The sequence below is a fragment of the Mus pahari genome, chromosome 14 (genome assembly GCF_900095145.1).
Source record: "Mus pahari chromosome 14, PAHARI_EIJ_v1.1, whole genome shotgun sequence".
Taxonomy (NCBI): domain Eukaryota; kingdom Metazoa; phylum Chordata; class Mammalia; order Rodentia; family Muridae; genus Mus; species Mus pahari.
In genome coordinates, this window is record NC_034603.1 from 22,737,005 (window position 1) to 22,750,100 (window position 13,096).

The following is a 13,096-nucleotide window of genomic DNA, read 5'->3' on the forward strand; positions in this document are numbered from 1 at the left end:
GGAGAGGAGAGGAGAGGAGAGGAGAGGAGAGGAGAGGAGAGGAGAGAAGAGAAGAGAAGAGAAGAGAAGAGGGGGGAGGGGGGGAGAGAATACCCACATAAAACCAACCTTCAAACTTGAACAGTGCACCTCTGCACAGCAAGTGCTCAAGGCCACCTGACCTACAAGCTGCAATTCTAGATCAGGGTTTCTTCAGTAGCAGCAGCAACTAGAGTAATAATAATTATTACTATTATTGGGAGGCCTGCGCTGGGGCACACATGTGGAGGTCAGAGGATGGCTTGTGGAATCTGTTCTCCTTCCACCTGGTGAGGCTTGGACAACAGCTACCACAGTGAGCTTCTGAGGGAGAGTGTGCAAACACATTCCAAGGGACATGCTCACACAAAGTCAAAGGTGGGAAGCCTCCAGCTCACTGTTTTCACAAAACACATGTCCTTGTTAAGTAGTGTCTTGAGATGAGATGGTGGAGGAAGGAAGAGATGCAAACAGAAAGGAAGGGGGTGGGGATCAAGCACATGAGCCCACACCAGTCAACACAGTGAGCACACCCATCCTCCTAAAAGTCCCTTCTCCATCCTTCTCCATGAAGGCGCTGATCTACTGCCCACATGTCTGTTCCTGAAGCTCATTTAAATGGATCCTACAGCCTGTGCCTTCCTTCACTCGGTGCTGTTATTCTGAGGGTGGCAACTGTTGCTACCTATACCAGGAGTCACTCCTTGTTACTCACAGCAAACCAAAATCAATCTGAATTCCTTGCTATCATCTCTTCTCAGTCAGCTGAATTTCCCCACGGACCATAAACACACTTTGATAGCATGCAGAGCAACTGTGGGCAAGACCTTCTGTGACAACTCCAAATCACTGGGTACTGATGCTCCAACTATGATGTAGTGATGCAGAAATTCCATAGAAAGAAAAGTTTGCCAAACCACCTCTACTCTAGCACAACTGTTCACATTTGTGCCTCTAATCCCTGACCTTATACAGAATGAAAAGCATTTTAAGCATGACTGGGATTATTTGCATGACCAGCAGCTAATGAAGTGTCCTGTAAGAGTGAAGTGTTCCAGGAAACACAGTGACTCTACCCAAGTCCACACAGCAGGGCTGTGAGCGCCCTCTCAAGCTTCCTGTTTTGCTTTGCTGAGGCCCAACTGTGGAATTCCCCTGGCTGCTGACAACTGCATCTGTGTCTGTCTTGAAATTTTAATGCCATGTACTTGAAAAAGTGTGCTGTTTCCAAAAAAAAAAAAAAAAAAAAAAAAATCCACCTTATGCTTGAAAAATACTGTGTGCTTAGTGGTTGGTGGCTGATTGGGGGCAGTGGAATCATGCCAAGTAGCCATGGCTGGCCTGGAATTTGCAATCCCCCTGCTTCAGCCTCCTCAGTACACCTGCCTTTGTAGTTAGACATTGATACTTAGCCCTGGGCTCCACCCTCCCTCACATCTCTAGAGCTATATAGCAGAGAAAATCTTCCCCAACTGTCAGGATGTCCCTGATCACTTTAATTGGATGCTTTCTGACTGACAGTGAGCATGATGAACTCTCCCCTCCTAAGTACTGAAAACATCCAATCTGTCCTTTCTTCTGTGAAGAAGAGAGCTATGGAGTCTTGTCATAAGTATTTTATTTGGTTAACTATGCAAACTAGTTAGTAACTATACAAACCAGGCTGGTTTTGAACCTGGGCCCCTCCCTACTCCTATCTTACCTACTAGGAGCAGGAGAATGTTCTTACTTTGTGTTAACATTACACGTTGTGAATGCATGTATGTGCAAATGTGTGCACACAGGCATGCAGAGGACAGAGGATGAGAGAGACCCCTTGGAACTGAGGTCTCGGGTCATTGTGAACCACCTAACTTGGGTACTAGAACTGAAATCAAGTTCTGTGGAAGTACTCTTAGCCAAATCAATGTGTTGTTAATTCTGGGTAATTAATCTCTAATGTGTCCTTAGTTTCAGAGAATGTGTACATTTCATTCTAAACTTTTATAGCAGACTGTTACTGGTTTAAAAGGAGCGAAATGCAAGTTTCTGAGGTACTTGTATATCAGTCATGTGAGAGACAGAACCCGACCACAATAACCTCAAGCAAAGGCCTGATCCTCCATTCTTGCAGGTCATAAAACCCAAGGGGGAAAAAAAAATAAGCCCATGCTATTGGTGTCAGAGAAGCAACTTCACTTTGGCCCTTTAAGAATTCATGACCAAGAAAGGCATAGACTTTCAGGCCACCACACAACAGGACCTGAAACTGCACACTGTATTTTCTAAATAAACAACAATCTCCCAGATGAGGTCAGATGACTTACAACAATAGGGTCTTTTAGGCAATGTTTTAGAACTCATAAAAGCTGCCAGTTAATGGGAACTTTTCATACGGCCTGCACACAGGACTGGGTGATCCCATGTGAGGCACTGGAGTAGGTACAGGAAAATAAAGCTAGAACTTTTTTATTTGAAACAGCAGTTGTTTTTCTTCTCATTTATCAAAAGGCGTTTCTGACTTTCTTTCCAAGGTTTTTGTTTGTGGCAATAGACAGTACAGTGAAGGAGCGTCCAGCTGTAATAGCAGTGTTTGCTTGGGAGATGAAGCAGGAAGGTTCCAGGATAGTCTAAGTTCCATCCTTCCCAACGGTAGCCCTGCTTCTGAGCTGGGCACTCAGTCTGCAGCATAAAACCTACCTATCTGGGACTAAAATGTCTCTGATGAGACACGGGAGGAAACACAGTAACTACTACTTTTATTTTTCATTATTCTTAAAGATTTTAGTCCTTCAAATACTTGGAATACAGGATGGTAGGAGGTGTGTTGTTTCTACAAAAGTTATTAAAAACAATAAAGAGAAAATATTGAGTTCTATTAATACTTAACCACACTTGAACTTAAATCTACCAATGAAAGATGCACAGCAGAGCTCCACAGGACATATCCCCTACAGACACGTGCCTTTCAAAATGCCAGAAAGACTGAGTGTGGTGGCTTGGATAAGAATGGCACCAACAGACTCACGTGTGAGCACTTAGTCATCAGGCAGTGGCAGTACTTGAGAAGGATTAGGAAGTGTGATCTTGTTAGGCCTTGTTGGAGGAAGTGTGCCGTGGGGGAGCCACTGAGATTCTGAGATTCCAAAGTCCATGCTAAACCCAGTTCTCCTGTCCCCTCACCCCTCACCTCTCTCTGATTTTCTCTCTGCCTACAGATCGGGATGTGGCTCTCAGCTACTGCTCCACTGCCATGCTCCCTGCCATGATGAGAATGGATTAAGTCTGAGAGGGTAAGTCAACCCCAGTTAAACGCTGTTCTTTATGTTTCCTAGGTCATGCTGTCTCTTCACAGCAACACATCAGTGACAAAGACGCTGGCCTTATGATGCAAATGCCCATGGGCCAAAGAATGAGGAATGAAGTTGGGGAATTTTATTTCAAGAAACTTAGTCAAATGAACCAGTATTATGCACATTAAAATCAGACAGCACAAGATTAAAATTCAACATAAGATGCTAATTTTGATTCAGTAAGAGCCTGAGTCAGAGGAGAAAGGAGAGAACAAGGGAGGAATTAGGACACAAACACAAGCCCTACCCCCACCCCAGAGCTTTTCAGTTAGAAATGTCAGTCAGCTGACTGAGTGCTTGCTTAGCATGCACAGAACCTGGGGTTGGATCCCCAGCACCACATAAAACCAGGGTTGGTGGTACACAGCCATAACCCCAACACTTGGGAAGGTGAAAGTGGGATCAGAAGTCATAGGAAGTCTGAGGCCAGCCTAGGATACATGAACTCTGTAGGTAGATGATAGATAGATGGATAGAAGGATGGATGGATAGATTAGATAAGATAAAATAAAATAAAATAAGATGAGAGCACAAGCCAGCTTGCTCAAAACTAGTCTGCACATTTATCCAATTTCATGAATCTCTAAACTCAACACAAATCTAACTGAAATCTCAATAGGTCTTTCAGAAAACCTGACAAACTTTGAAATTTGTATGGAAGATTCCACTAAGACTGGCCAAAACATAAAATAAAAACTAAAGGACAGATCTGCCTTCCCAGACACCATGACAATATAAAACAGAAAAATAGAGACCATGATACCAGCATAACACTGAGCTCAGGAAAGGCAGAATGAAGAGACTCGGAGCGTGGCTCACACAGGATGTGTGAACACTCAGTTTAGTGGCTAAGCTACAAAGATGCTTATGTAGCATGCTACAGCACACTATCACAGATCTCTTACCAGGGACAAAGCACTACTGGGGCAACAAGTAGTAGGGCAAAAAGTCACCACACAGAAAAATAAGCACAATGAGATTCTTTCTTCCAAAGCCAATTCCAAGCCCAGCATGGTGGTGCACACCTGAAACCTCTCCACCCAAAAGGTGGGGCAAGAGATGAGTTCAAGTTCAGCCTGGGCCACACAAGCAAGACTTTTGTCTCAAAAAACAAACAAAACAACATACATTAATTCACCGCAGGCTTTTATATATGGCAACGGATTCTACTTTTACAAGAAGGTCTAGGTAAGTGTCTTTATAACTCAAGAGCAAGAAAACATTGTTAAACAGGGCACTCAGCGTAACAACCTGTGCCTTTAACCCTACAGGCGGTGCTCGTTAGCCAGCTAATAATACTGCTGAGTCGGAGGGCTAAGTTCAGGGAGGAGGAGAGGAGGAGAGAAGGCCGGCACCTGTCATTAGTCTCTGGCTTTCCCAAGCATGTACACACATACCTACGTGGATCCTATGTGTACACACAACCAATAGTTTGTATTCAGATATGACAAATATGCCTATGACTATGAAATACAGAAAATCACACTGATCAATAAACATCAAGAGATGCTAAGCTCTGTGCTGCATATGCAGCTCAGCTGGCAGAGCACTTGCCTAGCACGCATAAATGAAACCCCGAGTCTAAGTGTGCCTGTGACCCATAATCCAAGCAGTTGGAAGGTGGAGGAAAGATCAAAAACACAAGGTCAATGATGGGCCTGGTGATGCACACCTTTAATCCCAGCACTCCAGAGGCAGTAGGATCTCTATGAGTTCCAGGACAGCCAGGGCTCTGTAGAGAGACCGTGTCTCAAAAAATAAACAACAAAAAAACAAATAGCACAAGCTCATCTGTGGCTAGCCTGGGATACATAAGACCCCCACTTCAAAAAATAAAAGTGGTTAGCAAGATAGCTCAATAGGTAAAGACACTTGCTGCCAAACCTAAGGGTTTGTGTTCAATTCCCTGGGATCCACGTGCTAGAGGAAGAGAATTGATTCCCACAGTTGTCCTCTGACCTCCACCTGCATGTTATGACATGTCTCCCTAAATAATGTAATAATATTTTTAAAAATTAAAAAAGAAAAAAAAGGGAAGGTGAAAGGTGTGGAGGGAGGGCTGTGATGGTTTGTATATGCTCAGCCCAGGAAGTGGCACTATTAGAAGGTGTGGCCCTGTTGGAGTAGGTGTGTCACTGTGCTGTGGGTTTAAAGACCCTCACCCTAGCTGCCTGGAAGCCAGTATTTTGTTAGCAGCCTTCAGATGAAGATGTAGAACTCTAAGCTCTGCCTGATCCATACCTGCCTGCATACTGCCATGTTCCCACTTTGATGATGATGGATTGAACCTCTGAACCTGTTAGCCAGACCCAATTAAATGTTGTCCTTTTAAGAGTTGCCTTACCTTGGTCATAGTGTCTGTTCACAACAGTAAAACCCCAAGTAAGTCAGGAGCTTAACCTTATTAACAGTCATAAGGGACAAATAGGGGAAAACAGAAAAATCAGAGAATTTCACTTTACCCATTAGACTGTAAAAAACTAAGGTAAAAACATCATCAATGAAGATCCTGTGACAGCTAAAGCAGCCAACACTGCTTCGGGAACCATGGGTACCAGAGTCAGTTGTCACTATCCCATGAGACTGACTTTTCATGACCCACAGCTCAAATTCCCAATTTACAAAGGAGCAGACAGGACAAGAGCCATGTCCAACCAAGGGGCAAGTGTAAGAAACCCTGTCCCCAAACAAGGCATCCATCCTGACACTGGTGAGCATCACTGGGATGACGATTCTGGCATAAAAGGTGATTCTACAGATTCACAAATCAAAGAGGACTTGATTTTGCCTTTAAATACTAATGTGCTCATTTGTTTTTCAACTGTAACCTCAAGGTGCCTATAAATTACAACTGCAAGGTAGCTAGCTGTAAGAATATAGGATAGAGGATGAGGGAGGGAGGGAAGAGAGAATGGAGAAAGGGAGGAAGGGAGAGGGGGGAGAAGGAGAGATCCCAATCTAAACTGAATCAAGATCAATTTAAGAAAAGTACTAGAAGATGAGATAGTAGCTTTTATTTATAAGCAAATAAATATTCAGAAAACAGAAGCCAGGGTCTGTGTAAGTCCCAGGTGAGCCACACAGCACTGCAGGCTAGCTACGGCCACACATAAAAGGCTTTCTACTATCTCTGACTCACTTCCCCATCTTGAACTCAATCTGTACCCAGCTCTCCAACAGTTCCTAACTGGTTAGGAATACACATAGCAAGGCTGGATCATCAAAGCCTTCCTAATTTCTCAAGGAGCCTCTAAATGAAGACAATGTCATACTCTGTACTTACAATTATAGTACTTGTACAAAAAATACAACATACAGGAAACACATTCATTAGTCAGCTTTCTGTTTCTATCACAAAATACCCAGGGAAGAGGCTTAAAGAGAGGAAATGTCTATTCTGGTTCAGCCTTGGAGGTTTTGGGGCATGGTTGGCTGCCCCATCACATCTAGACAATACGTCACAGAAGGAGCATAAAGCACAGAAGCTGTGCACTCAAGAGGAACACACTCCGACTGCATTGTGCAGATTACCAAATCTGTCCCCAGTGAAGTGTGACCTCTTACAGGATGGTTCCACCACCGCCCAGAACTCAGCACCAGTCCTAACTGCAGATAGCACAAACACCCAGGAGGCAGGCAGCTTCTGCCTGACAGTCTTGGGAATTTGGGGGCTCAATCACACAATTACATTTCAATTAGTCCTCTTCAATGACCTTCCAAAAGACAGGGCCATTTTTTTTTTTCCATCTTAATTGATAAGGATGACCTTTTTTTTTTTTAAATTAAATTCTTGTACTTAAGTGTCTTGAGACAATTATAATTATGATTTTGTGTGAGATTAAATGAATTAAGAACAGGCACTTCTGTTTTCAGAACGATCGGCATGATGCCTGATCACCTCAGCAGCCCCTCATGTGTCACAGTGACCCCTGAAATCACAAAGGGCCAGGACTGCTGGCTGCCGCTCTCCTACTTCACTGAAGACAGATTTTCAACAGTACCCAAGCAGTCCATCAAACCCATCTCCTCAACCACTTCCCTTGAAGATCCGCCAACTTTCCTGCTCTGATGCCTGGTGGCAGGGCTAGCAGACATTTGCAGCCTCCCTCCCGCTTTGCATTACGGATGAAAACTGTACATCAGAGCAACACATGGCAGAAAAAAAGCCAATACACTACAGACTCAGCTCCTGAAGCTAAGGTGATGCTGCTCTGTGTGGGTGTGCCTGTCACTAGTTTCTTGGCTCAAACATGAAACAGCTGTTTAGGTTGTTTGTTTGTTTGCACAAAGAATAAAACCAAAGTGTTTTGTGACCTGGAAAAGCTAAAGGCTCTGGTCCTCTCTCTGGCCTCCCTCCACCAGGGTCCCCATGCTCCCAGCACAGGGCTGTCCTCTCACGCTGCACCTGCTTTGCTGGCTCTAGGCTCTGACAAAAATCTGCCTCCCTCGTGAGGGTGAGTGCTACTTACTGCTCTCCCCTAGTCCTTGCTTCTTGCCTGCTTCGAGGCCTTCTCTGGACTCACCCACACATCCCTGTCATCTTTACCAGCACTCTGTTCCCACAAAGCCGTTCCCACCATAAATGTCTGTTCAGTACTCGGCTCCCTCAGAAATTCCAAGGTCCTATTGAAGACTCAAACACGTGGAAGCTCGACAAACCTCATCCCTGCCATGTGGGGATCTGAAAGGAAGCTATGCAGTTTAAACAGAAGTGAGATTCCCTAGAATCAGTGTTCACTCTGTAATGACACGAAGCTGCCAGTATCCTACAGCACAGCAACTGAAAGCAGTTGATTAAACTTCTTAAATTCAGTTACAGGGCATATGAACTCAATTTTAAAACCTACAGGCTTAGTGCTGCTTAACAGCAGCAATGACCTATGTACCATGGAAACACAGGGCTCTATTACTCTCCGTCTTGCACTGTGTTAACATGAAGGAAGACTAGAAAGAGATCCTTAGCCACCGTGCAGAAAACTGCTTCCTATTTTCTTCCCTGCCTGAGGCTCTTCCCTTAGCACCCATGCAATGTGTAAAAGCAGGGTCATAAAGGAGTGGGAAAGCTGGCATGTGGCACTTTGTCTTAGCAAACACTTCAGAAAACTCTAAGAGGTGACCAAGCAACTTTCAGACACTGGCTGCAAAAACAGCAAACACACGGTTCTGTGGAAGGAACATAAGTGACATAGGGGTGCTCTTTAAATCTGTGCTTCAGGCCAACAGCAAAGCCGACTCTTCAACTATGGTAACCACATGGTCTGATGTATACTTTTTCTCAGAAAGTAAAGAAGGCTAAGGATGACTGTAGAATAGATTTATATAAATACATGCATCTTTATAATATGACTGACATGCCAAATGTTATGTGCAGTCTTTTTTTTTTTTTTTTTTTTTGGTTTTTTCGAGACAGGGTTTCTCTGTATAGCCCTGGCTGTCCTGGAACTCACTCTGTAGATCAGGCTGGCCTCGAACTCAGAAATCCACCTGCCTCTGCCTCCCGAGTGCTGGGATTGAAGGCGTGCACCACCACGCCCGGCATGTGCAGTCTTTCTAGAAAAAAAAGACTCCATTTCTACTGTCCGTCTCTCATAACTCCAAGGCCTAGGCTCCAGCTGCATAAAGTCCTCACTAGGTGTGAGTGTGCTCCAGCAGCATGCTCACTTCACTATACACACTCTTCTGAAACATGGCACCATGGGACTGGAGAGATGGCTCAGCGGTTAAAGTGCTTGCCATGCAGGAGTGAGGACTGGAGTTTGGATCCCCAGAACCCCTGTGTCAGGTAAGCATGCAGCCCACCTGTAAGTCTAGCCTCCAAAAGCAGAGACAAGACAACTCTCTAGAGTAAGTTGGTCGGGGACACTAGCTGTGTCAGTAAGCTCTAGGTTTAGCTGATAGACCCTGCCTCAGTGACTACAGTAGAACAACAATGGAAGATAATTCTTGACATCAACTCTGGGACTCTACATGCATGTACACACTATCCACACCATACCATACATGTAAAACAAGGACACACACATGCACAAAACAGAAAAGGAATAAAATATATGGCAATGTGATGTTGTCTTTGGGCTGACCTGTAAGGAGCTTGGGCACTGCCACAAAAAACACACAAGAAAAGCCTCATCAAACTGAAATCCACTACTCTTCTTAGATCCACTGGCAACGGGGGACTCAGAGACAAGCATTGGAGCATCACAACCACTAGGGCAAAACCCTGCAAAGCATCTAGCACTGGGACAGAAACGCCATGTGTCATGGGAAAACCCTGAGCTAAACCTGCAAGTGTTTTCATACCATGGCTCTCTAGATTCTATTCAAATCACACCAAGCAGGGTTGTCAGCTATCAACATTATCAATGAGGTGGGTCTCAGATAATGAAAGTAAGAGTCCCTAAAGAGACTACTGCTAGGCTGGGCGCGCTTACGCACACCTTTAATCCCAGCACTTGGGAGGCAAAGACAGGCATATCTGTGACGCTAAAGTCAGCCTGCCTGGTCTATGTAGCAAGTTCCAGGACAGCCAGAGCTTTTCTCTGCAGTGGGCAGCAGTTAATGCTGAGACGTATACTGGTCAGTGTGACCACTGAGTGCTCAGCACTAACAGGGACATCTGTATCAAGCCCTCTGTGCACACTCCCAAGTCCCAAGGCTCAGAGCACATCCTAGAAAGAACAGAAAGAATGTAAGAGCTGGAGGATGAGGTGATACTGCCATCTGTATATAAAATGCCATCTCACCATCAATTCACTGGGGTTGCCTGCCTGAGAGAAGGCAGACGGCATCAGTCAACATCCAGGAAGCAGCACTAAGTGGGTTCCCCCCACAACAGAGAGGGGAAAGGGAGACATGGAGTGGATGAAAGAAGTGAGAGGTAGATTAAAAATACACTGTCTACATGTACAGATAGTTTTCCTGTTTAAAACCGATTCCAGAAAGAAAAAATGATTAAATATCAGAAAATAAATCAGTCTTTAGGTAGGAGCTGACTGGCTCAGTGAGTAGAGGGATCTGTCACCAAGGGTGATGACATGAGTTTGGTCCCTGGAGCCCACAAGATGGAAAGAGAGAACTTCCACAAGTTGTCCTCTGACCTCCACTTGAGCACTGTGGTATGACAACCCTCTCACCAAACAATATAAATAAAACTTAAAAAAAAAGTAATATTCAGAGATATTTAGGACATAAAAATGTTTCAACTAAATCACTATTAAGCTAATTTCAGTGTTTCAGAAGATATATATGTATTACAAAGTTAACATATATAATTGTCAGTATCTTTTAAATAAAAACCATTAGGAAATGTAATAGGAAAATAGTGTTTCAGAACAGTATAAAAGTCTGTACAATATCTAGAGTAAGTTGAACAGTAAATATACAAACTTTAGTAAGCAAATCCACTTTTCAACACAATTACTCAAAACTGTAAAGATGCTAATCCTCACGCAACTGGAGTCTAAACTGAAGGCAATCTTAAAACACCTATGGGATTGAGAATGTGCACTATGCCATCTCCGATATAAAACTATAAATAGGGCTGGGATGTAGTTTGGCAGAAGAATGCTTTAACTTGTACTGAGAAAAGCCCTGAATTTATTTCTCAGTGCAGTTGAAAAGGGGGAGAAGTGTGTGTGTGTACATGTATATATGTATAATGTACATGGTAACATAAGGAAACATGTAACCACAACCCACCTTAAAAACTAAGAGCTATGAACAGATTCTCCCCTGTGAGACGGGGAAGTCCAGCAGCTCCAGTTGCAGTGAGCACCGCCGAGTACACACATCTCGAGCCTGGGCTCAATCTCAGCCCCACCACCAAAACCAAAACAAAAGCAGAGACGTAGCAGAGGCCACTGTGCCAAAGGACAGAACACCGTGCCTCTCACCACGGGACTCAGGAATCTGAAAATAACATGTGACTTTTCAAATCACTAATACAAAGACCACTTGTTTAATGAAGTATCTTTGGATAGCTAATTAGCATGAAAAAGTACACCTAACTTGAGGCCACATCATGAAGTTACTAAGTATGAAAGAAGAAGACAGGATGCAGTTGGTAACATAGCACAAAGACCACCTTCCACAAAACCTGCTATAACGAAATTACGTTTAAGAGATGACACAGCAATACACCTGTAATCTGAAAAACATGTCTGAAGCAGCAAAATAACCCAAAGACCATTAATAGATAACTTAATGAAAAAAAGAACCGTAAATTTAGACAAGTGTAAGGAAAGATAGTTGACCCTTCTAAGAACCAGGTTAAGTATAAACTTAAAGTATATGTACATATATATTTTAAATTTTAATCCTCATCATCCTTTGTACACTGTTATACAGTTGAATAAAATACAAATTCATTTTTCCAGCCAACCAGCTAGCATGTATACATACATTCCCCAAGACAGTACTGGATCCTGAAGACACAAAGTAACATGGTCCAGCCTCTATAGAGTTCAGAATAGGTATAAGAGCCATGTACAGCACCCTATAGAACTCAGCCTCCTAAGAATTACAGGTTCTGAGCCAAAACCCTGCACCACTGAGCTGTATCCCCAGCCTTCCAGGGATGACTTGATGTAGGCCTCTGCAAAGATGGACAAGTTTCCTAACCTTTAATATATAAAGATTAAGATGTACAAAAATTAGGGTTTTTCTCTTGGGGTTTCTATCGCTGTAATAAAACACTATGACCATAAGCAACTTGGGGAGAAAAGGGTTATTATTTGCTTAGACTCCCACACACAGTCCACTATTGAAGGAACTCAGGGTAAGAACTCAAGCAAGGCAGGAACTGGAGCAGAAGCCATGGAGGAGAGCTGCTTACTGGCTTGTTCCCCATGGCTGGCTTAGCCTGCTTTCTTATAGCACCCAGGATCACCAGCTCAGGTATGGCACCAATAACTACAGTGGGCTGGGCCTTCCCCCATAATTAAGACAATACCACAATGCCTACCATCTGATCTTACAGAGGCAATTTCTCAGTTGAGACTCCCTCTTCTCAAATGACTCCAGCTTGTATCAAGTTGACACAAGCTAGACAGTACAGCTTGTTAAGTCACACAGGGCCATGTAATACCTGTGTGACTTTGCAAAACAACTGAGCCTGCCACAACTGGAAACAAGAGCTATGAGGAAATGAGCAGGTGAGTGGAGAAGAGCTCACAGGGTCCTGGCTGTCACACCTTCCCAGCACCAATCTAAGGCTGATGTGGTCCTTAGCACTTAACCTCCTTTTCTCCTGCTCCTGCATCTGTCAGTGCTATGAACCACTGCCTCCTCTGTGATGCACAGTGGGGCCTACAATCCCCCACCATGAGTGGGGGCGACCTTACCATGTACCTGACTGCTCTGGAACTGGCTTCAAACTCTAAGACCTGCCTGCCTCTGCCTCCCAAGTGCTGGGATTAAAGGCATTCACCATTCTAGGCTCCTAGCACAATTCTTAACAGCCAGTTTATCTTTGAAATACACTATCCTTTGTTTTGCTTTTGTTTTTTTGAGGCAAGATCTTGCCATATAGCATTGGCTAGCCCTAAACTTTCTCTGTAGACCAGGCTGGCCTCAAACTCAAATCCCAGCATGCCAAAGTGCTGGATTACAGGTGGATGCCACCAAGCCCAGTGTTTGTTTCTAGGCTTTTTGTTGTTGTTGTTGTTGTTGTCTGATAGATGCTCAGGGTCCTAGATCTACAGTTGCTGCCAGAGTCCCCATGCTCTGTTCGAGAGCCAATGTCCCAC

The 13,096-nt window shown here is 44.0% G+C and overlaps 1 protein-coding gene across 3 annotated transcripts in view; it reads right to left on the reverse strand.

The window, feature by feature from the left end:
* Cdc42se2 (CDC42 small effector 2) overlaps positions 1–13,096 on the reverse strand; it is a 66,398-nt gene that overhangs the window by 8,529 nt on the left and 44,773 nt on the right. The window lies entirely within an intron of this gene.